A 12,638-nucleotide genomic window follows, 5' to 3' on the forward strand; every position below is an offset into this window, starting at 1 on the left:
CAAACTGACGATTTATTTATTGCTCTAAAACTGGTTGAGATATGCAAATGATTTGGTAGGTTTTAAGAGGTAGTTACTGTGCATTTTTTGACATACAATTAAGAATTTTATATTTACCATTGGCGTGCATACGGGTATAAACATTTTAGATACATCCCGTATGCACGCCAATGGTGAATATAAAATTCTTAATTGTATGTCAAAAAATGCGCAATAACTACCCCTTAAAACCTACCAAATTTCATTTGCATTTCTCAAAATACATGAGATATTTGCATATCTCGAATGAATCAAAAAGCAAAATGTTAAGAAAGCCTAAGGCTACAGTTGAGTTTTAATTTCAATATTTTATATACGCTAGAATATTCCACAGGGTGTTCCAAACTTAGAGGAAAAAACACACTATAATTGTTACACCCGGTATACAATGACTCTTACCTGTTTAGCAATAATATTATTACATCGATATTCTTGAAGAACAAAGCTATAATATACTAAAAAAATCACTAAAATCGGACAACAGGTTTAGGAAATACGAGACATCAAAAATGTCCCATTTCTAAGGTGGTGCGTTAATTTTGATGCTTAGTGTATAATTTTATGTATAACGTTAACACCAATTATTCGAATCCTTTATTTAAGGCGGGTTCTCATTAGTCAATCTCATTGATCAATATCCTTGATTCTATGCTATAGAAGAAAAATAGATTTATATGAACGTCGATTCAGCGATACTGTCCTATAGTATTTTTACTACAAAAACGTTATTACGTAGGTCAAAATTTTTGACGTAAGAGAACTGTCAAAACATTAGAATGTGACTTTTCATTATTGCCGTGTTTATAATAAACATAGCAATAATGAAAAGTCACATTCTAATGTTTTGACAGTTCTCTTACGTCAAAAATTTTGACCTACGTAATAACGTTTTTGTAGTAAAAATACTATATCATATGGTATTTCAATAAAAGTGAAAAGCCTTCCTACTTTTGATAGATCAATGGAAATGATTCTATCAAATAGAACAGTGCTTGACAACGAGAACTAGCGTTCAGTTACGTTGACTTGTATTTTGTGGAGTTAAATATATAGTAAGCATATTTATGACATGAGGTTAAATTCTTTGTGAAAACCGTAAATGGAAAGACAACTATATCTGCAATTTTCTAGAATTATACCAGAAAGAGGAGTGTTGTGAAATATTAGGAGTGAACAATATAAAAATTTAATAAAGCGGGAAAAAAGCTATGATAAATCGTTTTGGAATGGAAATAGAAACCCTGACTCTAAACAATATTAAAAATAAATTAACTGAATAAAATATTAAAAGCAAATAAAAGTGGTACAGGAACAGATGATTTGTATAAACCATAAACCCAAATTGTTTTGGTTCGGCCAAGTGAATTGGCCAAAACAAAACGTTTAAGAGGTATTTCCGTTGCAAAAGACAGTCAGAGATGTTCTTGTTTTCCTATTTTTAATTACGTTTTCACAATTTTCTTCTTTACAGCCATTATTAAAGTTAGCACTTTGTAGACCCAATTCAATATCCTTGAAATAGTGTGAATTTGAATTCTATGTTCAGTTGCATAGAATCAGCGCTATTGATCAATCAGGTTGACTAATGAGAACCCGCCTTTATTCTCTATCAGCGGCATTTCAAAAGTTGAATCTGTTTAACACTACTTTTAAGTCCGAACCCGTGTTCACACTGTTATCAATCAGGTGCCACCGATACGGCTAACATGTTTACATTTCAACAATTTTCCAATGACTGTATAAATGGGCACTTGAGACAAATCACGGTGTTCAAGAGAAAATCTAAATAAAAGTTGATCGAACCCCCGAATTTTTTTTGCTGTTATGCTAGCAGTATCCCTTGTAGACCAAAAATACATCAAAATTAAAATCGGCTACGGGCACTTTTTTGCGCATGCGTAAAAGAAGATTTTTTCTATTTATTTTTCTGTTTTTTATTTTTCTTAATCTGTATAATCAGATTTTCATATACTTTAATATGTGTGAGTATGTATATGATATGCATACACACCCACACATATACAAACAGACATAAATACACATACACACACAAATATACCGGGTGTTGGATAGTCAAACGGGCCATAGGAAACAATGGGGAATTCTAAACTGTTGAATTCCTGCTTTCCTAATTATTTTAAATCAAAAGTCGTGAGAAACTAATTGTAGAGAACTGAAATGTATATTAAAAACAAATGTTAAAATTGTTCTACGAATTAAACACATTCCAAAATTTTGCAAAAATGTAAAACAATAATTGTCAGAGTATTATTAGTCCAATCGACCTCTAAAAGTCAGATTTGACCTCTAAAAATCTTATGAACAAGCTTTTTCTTGCTAAGAATATCAATTTTGGGACCCCAAAAAGATGCAAATATGTTTGCCACTTCTACCCCCGGGCTTCCTCCTAAAACCACCCCTCATAGAGATGGAAACCGAAAACTTCATATTACCAAAAATATGTTTATGCCGTATAAAAGAAATGTTTTAAACAACAAATGTAGCTCAGATTTTGTATAAAAATGTGTGTTAGCATTTTTTGTGCAGAATGAGCCATTCTTTTGGAAACAACGCTTTAAGCGACCGGCGATTCTGAATGTCAGTTAAGCGCGAGAACTCAATTTTTTAAATATAATTTGTATCAAATCGACGGTAAAAATTCGATATCTTTTGATCAGAGTGTCCTATTACCAAAAATAAAAATACGTTTTAAATATAAAAAATTTGCAACTTTGATATCCAATTGTTGCATTTTGAGAAAATAAAGTCAGTTTCTATATAAATGTTAAATAAATAAATGGTATGCGATTTTTGCCATTTCCCATATAATCCATATAATTTATTATTGTCATTCACTGGTCGCCTCATGAGTTTCCATTATTATAGTAGAGCACAGTCTTCAAAATTTGTAAAATAATATGTCGATTTTGAGTTTTGGCAACCACTATGAGGCATTTGAAATATACCTAAACACGCTAAATTTAAATTATCACATTGCAAATAATGATCTCACGTTAGGGAAAATGCTTTCACGAAGAAAGACGTGAGCGTAATTTGTATCTAAAGTTGTTTAATTTCGAGAAACTTACTTGTGTCATCGAACAGAAGCAGTTTTCAACGTTTTAGATCATTTGTAACGTGAAAGTTTAAATTCAGCGTGTTTAGGCATATTTCAAATGCCTCATATTTGTTGCCAAAACTCAAAATCGAATTTTTAAAGATTTGAAGATTTTGCTCTAATAATGAAAACTTCAAAGCGACTAGCCAATGGAAATATGTAATAAATTATATTGATCTCATGAGAATCGTATAAAATGTGGCAAAAAAAGTTATGTTTATTTCTTTAACAGTTATACAGAAACTGACTTCATTTGCTACAAAATGCAAAAATTAGACACCAAAGCTGAACATATTTTATCTTTAAAACACATTTGGATTTTTGTCAAAAGGATGCTCTGATCAAAAGATATCCAATTTTGACCGTATAGTTACTTTACTTACTTTCCGTGTCCGGAACACCAACAACTTTAAATTCTGTATTTCCAATGGTTGGCCACATCGATGGCCCTGTCATTTGCTATAATTAAGTCTTGTTCTATGCAGGTCTCTCTCATCTCTGTGCATGATAGTAGATGCCGGCTGGTCTGAACCGCGCCACAGTCGCAGGTATCGTCCTCCTGGTATCCCCATTTTTTCAGGTTACTAGCACAACGTGAAACGCCGGTTCTTAGTCTGTTTAGCGCTTTCCAAGTCAGATACGGTAAATTGTGTCCAGCAGCCATTTCCTCCGAGGGAGGAAAATGTGTTGCGGTAGCTGACGCTTGCCATAGGTGTATTCGGCGCGTCTCTGGCGCTTCGGGGATGGATCTTGATGTTTTCAGGAAGCTTTTCCGAGATCTTAGTCTGCTTGGCTGAGTTTGGTGGTCATATAAGGGGTGTCTTCGGTCCGTCTCCTGCTTTTTCCGTTCTACCTCTGACGTGACCTTCCTCCTGATAGGTGGTGGAGCAATTCCAGCAATGGGGTATACCTCTTCGATAGGTGTCGGTTTCAGGCAACCCGATATTATAGGGACCGTTTCATTTAGAGCCACGTCGACGTTCTTTGTGTGAACAGAGTTTGCCCATACTGGTGCTCCAAACTCCGCGGCCGAAAAACATAATGCCAAGGCAGAAGTGCGGAGAGTGTGTGGTTGTGCTCCCCATTTTGTATTAGTTAGCTTGCGGATGATATTATTTCTGGCACTTACTTTCTTCTTGACATCTTGACAGTGGTATCGGTAAGACAGAGTTCTATCCAGACGGACGCCAAGGTATTTTGGCGTCTTGTTGTGTTCCAGCATCTGACCACGCCATTCCACCTCCAGCGACCTTCGGGCATGCTTGTTTCTCAGGTGGAAAGCACATACCTGGGTTTTTGTGGGATTGGGTTTCAGATTGTTTTTATCATAGTATAGAGCTAAGTCTCCCAGGGCATCTGTCAGTTTCACTTCGACTTCATTGAAAGTTCTTCCCTGAGCTGCAACCGCTGTATCATCAGCGTAAATAAATTGCCTTGTTTGTTGGTGTATGGGTTGGTCGTTGGTGTATATGTTGTATAGAATCGGCGCGAGGACACTTCCCTGTGGTAGCCCATTTTTTTGGTCCCTCCACCGACTGTTCTTGGACTGGAGCGTTACGTAGAAGCGTCTATTCTGGAGGAGACATTTCACTAACCTTGTTAGTCGGAAATCCTTTGTAGTTTCGTAGAGTTTTGCGAGTAGCCGTTGATGGTTAACTGTATCATAGGCGGCAGTTAGGTCTATGAACGCTACTCCTGTTATTTCCTTCCGTTCAAAACCATCTTCAATATGTTGGGTGAGATTAAGAATTTGACTACAGCAGCACTTTCCGGGCCTGAATCCTGCTTGTTCTGGAATAATTTTAGTCTCCACATATTCTGCGATCCGGTTCAGTATCATTCTTTCAAAGGCCTTGAAAAGGTGGCACAAGAGAGATACAGGTCTAAAACTCTTTGTATCCGCCGGATCCTTCCCTGGTTTTAAGAGGGCTACCACTCTAGCTTTTCTCCAGATTTTGGGGATTTGTAATGTACGGATGCAGCAATTCATCATTTTTACGAGCCACTCTACGGTTTTTAGTCCAAAGTTCTTTATTTGCTCTGTTCGTATGTCGTCCAGGCCAGCCGCTTTATTATCTTTCATTTGATGGATCGCGCCTCTCATCTCCTCTAGACAAAAAGAGGTACCTAGAACATCTCTTTCTTCGTCGATATTCCGTTGAGCTCTCACCTTGTTCTTTCTTGATGTCGTCTTACCGTTCATTAGAAGATGATGGGCTATCTGATCGGGTGTGACTTCTGTCATGTTGACTGCCGGAGCAGCGGGATCGTTGCCAAGATTCCGAATCAGCTTCCAGGCACGTCTGCTGTTTTGTTTCATGTCCAGACTCGTGACCAGCTTGCACCACCTTTCCGTTCTGTTGGCGGATATCGCATGTAACATTTCCTCCCCAGCCTGTATTGTCGCTTCCGAGAAAGGGTCTTCTTCATATAGCTGTTCGTATCTTTTAAGTAGGGGTTTAGATTCTTCATTGAGCCCCGCTATGTACTCAGTTCGACAACCTCTAGGGATAAATTTCCGTGATACTTGCTTTACGATTTCTACAAATTTATCGTATGAATCAGGGCAAGGTTCTAGCTGGGAAACTTCTCCTGTAGCTGATCCAATGTTTCAGAGAATTTTTCCCATTTTGCTTTAGTAAAGTTGAACCTTCTCTTGAAAGGAACAATTTCGTATCTGATTGCTGCGTTGGAAAGACAAATTATTGGGCTGTGCTGTGTCTTTGGGAGGGCGCTTCCAACGATTTTTGTCACCTGGTCTCTAATTCTGTCGCTGACAAATATATTGTCTGGGTTGTAACCTCTGCGCCATCTTCCGCTGTTGAACGACGAAGGCTGCTTTGGATCGTGAATAAGTTTTAGGTTCATGCTTTCAGCCCATTTTTCTAGTTCTTCGCCATTGGAATCTGTTTCGTTGTAACCCCGTTGTAGTTTAAGTTTTTCAATATTTTACCTACAAAATTGTATGTTATTCTTATAAATATGCGGTAAATGGTTTTAAAGAACAATTTGGTTAAAACTTTTTTAAAAATAATGTTAACACAATTGTTTTGAGATATAAATAATATTAATAAGTCTACATAAAAACAAGTAAATTAGACTGTAGATTTATTTTAAATTAAAATGATTAAACTTCAAATATCATTTAAATCAATATCGGTAGTAACTACGGACATGCAGCTTAGAAAATTAAGTTTGAGCAAAACATTTTTTGAACAAGTCATCCTTCAAGGAAAAATATTTGAAAGAAGAAGAACATCCTGGTTAAAGAACCTTAGAACCTGCTTCAACACAACATCTGTGCAGCTTTTCCGCGCTGCTGCAGATAAAATAAAGATTACCATGATGATCGCCAACATTCGTCATAGATAGGCACATCAACAAGAAGAAGAAAACATTTGAAAAAAACATCGTTTTCGTATATGTATACACAACTTAAAATATTTAAAAAAAAATTTGCCATAATATATCGAGAATGATTTAATGCCAACTTATGTTGTCTCTTGCCCCACTGTGCAGCGTAAACATATTCTTGGTAATATGAAGTTTTCGATTTCCCCCTCTACGCCGGGTGGTTTTAGGGGAAGCCCGGGGGTAGGAGTGGCAATCTATTTTGCAGTTTTTTTGGGGTCCCAAAATTCATATTCTTAGCAAAATTCAGCTAGTTCTTATGGTTTTTAGAGGTCAAATCTGACTTTTAGAGGTCGATTGGACTAATAATACTATGACAATTGTTTTACATTTTTGCAAAATTTTGGAATGTGTTTAATTCGTAGAACAATTTTAACATTTGTTTTTAATACAGATATTATTCAGTCCTCTACAAATAGTTTCTGATCACTTTTGATTTAAAATAATTAGGGAAGCAGGAATTCAACAGTTAAGAATTCCCATTGTTTCCTATGGCCCGTTTGACTATTTAACACCCCGTATATTTGTGTGTGTATGTGTATGTTTGTGTGTATATGTGTGAGTGTGTACACGAATCATATACGTACTCACACATATTAAAATATATGAGAATCCGGTTATACAGATAAAGAAAAATAAAAAAATAGAAAAAATCTTCTTTTACGCATGCGCAAAAAAGTGCCCCGTAGCCGATTTTAATTTTGACGTATTTTTGATCTACAAGGGATACTGCTAGCATAACAGCAAAAAAATAGGGGGTTCGATCAACTTTTATTTAGATTTTCTCTTGAACAACGTGAAATATCTGATATTGGCCCAGAGCTGAAAGTGTTCCATTCAATCCTAGTGGGTTATGGCAATGCCGGGGCATATAGTCATCTTTTTTCCAGGTGGATTAATCCTGTTTGATTTATTTCTTATAGATCTATATGTGTCTTTGCAGCGTTGGTTATGTATTTCCGATCTTTCCTGTTTCTGCATCTTGTCTTCCAGTCTCTTATTTTCATTATTTTTGTCTTCCCCTATCTGGTTCTACCATCTTATCATGTGCCTTCCTATATTTCTTAGTTATAGGTGTCCAGTTCGTGATTCTTTTATCATTTCTGTGGGTGCTCTTCTCATTATGTGACCCGTCCATTCTAGTCGTCTTGCTATGTTCTCACCCCCCATTTCTTGTTGAATTTCTTTATTGGTCTTCATTTTTATTTTTCCGTCGCTTGTTCTTTTTGGTCCCAATATTGATCTCATATTTTTCTTTGTACTATTCTTAGATCTTCATCTTTTTTAGTCAGCGACGTGGTTTTCATGGCATACGTGATAACTGGTCTGATCAGTTTTTATGGTTTATACCAGGGGTGGCCAAAATGCGGCTCGCGAGCCACATGCGGCTCTTTGAAGGGTTACTGGTGGCTCTTGATAAATGTAACCGAGTTCCTTTTTAATTTTGTGTTATTATTTAAAAAAATTATTATCGTTCCATATGTGTTTCCGAATGTCTTTTAAATTACTGACAACTAATATGAAAGAACAAATGCAACTTTGTAACAAATTCCATTTACATCCAAGCTAAAAATGATATGACACATCGAATACTGCGCGAACGAACATTAAGAGTGGCACGACATCAACTACTGTGATGTATGTAAATAGGTAGTATTCGGAACGCACTCAAGTTAGTAATATTGTAAGAGTGACATCACAGTGACAAGTAGAGTGAAGCGGAAATAAAACCATTCTGAATCTAGACACGATAGATACAAGTTGTTTCATTATAACCTCTCCTCCAAAGTTAACCTAAGAACCCTACCACGTGTTACATTATATTATTACATGGTGCCGAACCAAATCAAATACGTTAAGAAAAAGATATAAGTGCAATGGAATTCAAGGCAGCTATAAACTCGATGCAAATGTCAGGTAACTTATATGAAAATTGGAAATTCTTCAAAGATTCAAAAACTATTTACAAGCTACAGAATTAACAAAGAAACCTGAAATAACCCAGTGTGCACAGGTATTACAGTTAATAGGGGACGAAGGGTTCAAAATATATAACACGTTCAAGTTCTCAACAGAAGAAAAAGACAAGTTAGAACTGTTAATAAAAAAATTTGAAGCACATTTCAAGCCAAAAAGTAACGTGTCAAATGCAAGGTATTGCCTGTTCACCAGAAAACAAGAAGGTGAGTCAGTAGATAAATTTATAACAGATATTATAAACAAGGCAAAAAATTGTGAGCTAGAGAATTTGGAGGACAGTCTGATTAAGACTTACATAACTTGTGGGGTAGCAGATGAAACGATGAGACAGAGACTATTAGAAGAAGATGAGATGAGCTTGGAAAAAGCAATCAATCTGTGTAAAAGTATAGAAAGTTCGAAAATCCAGTCTGAAAAAATGAAGTCAGAGGAGGTGCACTACATAAAGAAAAGAAACTTCAATAAGAAATATGAAAATAGAGAACAGTGGGAAGAGATAAGAGTGTATCCAACTCATTCGAAGTCCCAAGACGGTCAGTTCAATGGTAAATCTGGAAGCAGTTCAGGGTGCAGTAGGTGCGGAATGGAGCACAGAGGCCAACCATGCAAAGCATATAAAGCTAAGTGTAATTTATGTAATAAAATAGGGCATTATGCAAAAAAATGTTTTCAAAAACAAATTAAGTACGTAGATGTAGATGATTCAGAATCAGATGATTTGTTTATAGGCTTGGTAAATACTAGAAGTAGCAGTTTTGATGATGATTTCATGATAAATTTTGAAGTTAACAAGCGTAAATTAAGCTGTAAATTAGATACAGGGGCAATGGCAAACGTAATATCAATAAATAAGTTAAGTTCTCTAGAAGTTAATGTTGAACTACAGAAAACAAACTGCAGGTTAACAACATTTTCGAATGAAACACTTAGGGTCATTGGAAAATGTAGTTTAGAATGCAAATATAAAGATAACATGTACAACATAATGTTTTATGTGGTAGAAATGAATTCACCAACGGTATTAGGCTTTAAATATTTTAAAAAGAATCAATACTATAGAAAAAATTGAAAATAATTTGAATTCTAGAGAAGTTACATTTAAAAATGATTACTCTGATGTGAAAAAAATATTTAAAGAAGTTTTTTCAGGTATAGGCTGCTTGGATGAGCCATACAAAATCGTGTTAAATGAAACTGCACAACCTGTTATACATCCTCCAAGAAAGATCACACATAAATTAAGAGATAAAACCTACTCGATTAAATTAAGAGATTCTGGGTCAGAAATTGCAAGAAATAGACAATTTTTAGTTCGCATTCCTGCAACTTCTGACGATGAACATTCAGATAACGAATCTGAAACTAGTGAGTCACAAAATTTTGAAAGTGTCTCTGATAACCATTCTGATCATCACTCTCCAATAAACTTACCTCCACAAACCTCTTCAGGTCGAATTGTTAAAAAAACTGATAGACTAGATTTATAAGTAATTTTATTATAAAATAAAGGGGGTAAAGGATGAAACAATTGTGGAAATTTATAAATGTTTATTTAAAGATTTGTTAAAGAAAGTTATGTTTATTTTATCATTATAAAAAGAGGGGGATGTGATGTATGTAAATAGGTAATATTCGGAACGCACTCAAGTTGGTAATATTGTAAGAGTGACGTCACAGTGACAAGTACAGTGAAGCGGAAATAAAACCATTCTGAATCTAGACACGATAGATACAAGTTGTTTCATTATAACCTCTCCTCCAAAGTTAACCTAAGAACCCTACCACGTGTTACATTATATTATTACAACTACTGACTCCAGACCGATTTGTATAACTCCTGCTACGGATATAATTTGTAATTTTGATTACACATTTTAAGCATTTTACTCGACTTAAACAAATTTGTTACAATATTAAATTAGAAAAACGTAACCAGTATATAAAAAAGCCAGAAGGATTGACCGAACTCTAAAATAGATTTTAAGACTTAAAATATGATAATTCGTCTCTTCTTTTTTTTTCTGAATTCATTTGAAATGAACATACATAATTCATAAGGTGAATATTTATTACCAATATATGACCCAAACAACACCTGGAAAATTAAAATTAATAGAGACGTAAGAAAATCAAGCTCGAAAATAAAACATATTACATAAGTCAACTCCGATTGCCGAATTTTGGAAATTTGTACCAGAATCGTTTGGAAATTTGTACCAGACTACTAAACTATGTTCTGATACATGCATTTACATCCTACTAATGAAAAAAATATTTGAAAATTTTTCTCAAATTACGGATACCCAACATTATTTTCATTTATAACTCCTTTATTAATTATTTTACGAAGAAAAGTTATTTTCCATAAAAAGATCTGCATGGTCTAAAATCTAAAATGCAACCATCATATAAAATTTTATCAATTTTATTCGAGATATGTCAAAAAGTATGAATTTCGCTCGAGAGTAAAGTACCCTTATAGCTAACAATATTTAAATTAGAAGGGTATAATTGCACATTAAACCATAATTTTTAATTCTAAACAACTTTTCATAATAGCAATTTTCCATATTATGAATTTAAATACGTAAATAAACAAAATTTTCCTTATGATAATGCTTGCATCTTGAGCTTGTTTTTAATTACATACTATGATGGTACTTTTAAAACTAAGCTAAGAACACTATATAAACAGTATAAAAGTGAGGTTAAAAACAGTCGATTATTACAATAAGCGCAGAAAATGGGTTGGTTATTTTGACAGCTCAAAAACTGTGGGTTTCAATTGAGTAATGGTGAGTGCAACATATTTTAAAATAAACCAGCAATCCAAATAAAAAAAAAATCAATCGATTATTTGTTGGTGCAACTGGACATAATTTCTCTGCAATAATTTGATGGCAAGTATTCCCTAACATTTAAACAGCATCTGGAAAATACTGAAGCTAAAATAAAGATCAGAAATAACATTAGTCATAAGCTAGCAAATAATAATAATATTATTAGCTAGCAAATACATGATGGAGGTCTAAAGCAGAGGTAATCAGAACAAACGCGATCTCCTTAGTATATTCTTCTGCAAAATATTGCTCATCTGTCTGGCTAAACAGTCATCACACAAAAGTCATAGATACCCAATTGAACCAAACAATGACGCACATAACGAAAACTATTAAGTCCATATAAACCCAATGTATTTGTATCCAGCACCATGTTAGGACAATCTTCATGTATGTTCTACTGTGTATGCAGATACTATTTTATTTACATCATCAAAAGGTAGATGTAATTAGGGAAGACATATGGATAAAAAATGAAGACTTCTGATAAATTATTTGATTTTAAAACATATTAACATAATTAGGTACCTACATGTGATAATATTTAATACGTGTACCGATTTTCTTTCAATTTAGAAGTTGATTAAACCTTTTCCCAATATGGATTATACGAAACATGTATTTTCCCAATATTATAATTGAATATGAAAAATGTGGGAGTATGAATATGTCAAAAACAGAATATATGCGGTATATAAACACTAATATACCCCATTCCTCGAATATACGACCCTCTTGGATTATCGCGACAACGAATATTTTACTGTGCAAAATATAAAGAACGAAAGTAAATTGCAAATTATATTGTTGTTTATTGGAGTAATTATTAGAGCAAACACAAAAATCCGTACTTCTTATGTTTCACACTAAAATATTCGTTGTCGCGATAATCCAAAACAGTCTATATTCATGGAATACACCATAGGCAGTGAAGACGAAGACCCGGATTTGGAAATTAGACAAATGAAAAGGTGCTACGAATACAAATATTTGGTAAGAATTATCTGCAGTAAAGTAAAGGCGGAACGAGATATCGATTATAGAGTGCAACAAGGCAGGAAGAGTGTTCCAATTCTGACCTCGATACTTTGGTCGAACAGAGCTACTTTGAAAACTAAAATGACAAACTACAAAGTAATTATAGAGCCCATTCTTACATATGGAGCAGAATGTTGGCAAATGACACCAAAAGGAAAGAAAAAAGTTGACACGGTTGAAATGGACTACCTGAAAGAGCTTGTCGAATATCA

General features: G+C 34.5%; 1 protein-coding gene across 1 annotated transcript in view; it reads right to left on the reverse strand.

Moving 5' to 3' along the window:
- Positions 1-12,638, reverse strand: part of LOC126886902 (arginine-hydroxylase NDUFAF5, mitochondrial) — a 55,567-nt gene that overhangs the window by 11,058 nt on the left and 31,871 nt on the right. The gene's annotated exons all lie outside the window — the stretch shown is intronic.

This window comes from Diabrotica virgifera, chromosome 6 (assembly GCF_917563875.1).
Source record: "Diabrotica virgifera virgifera chromosome 6, PGI_DIABVI_V3a".
Lineage (NCBI taxonomy): Eukaryota > Metazoa > Arthropoda > Insecta > Coleoptera > Chrysomelidae > Diabrotica > Diabrotica virgifera.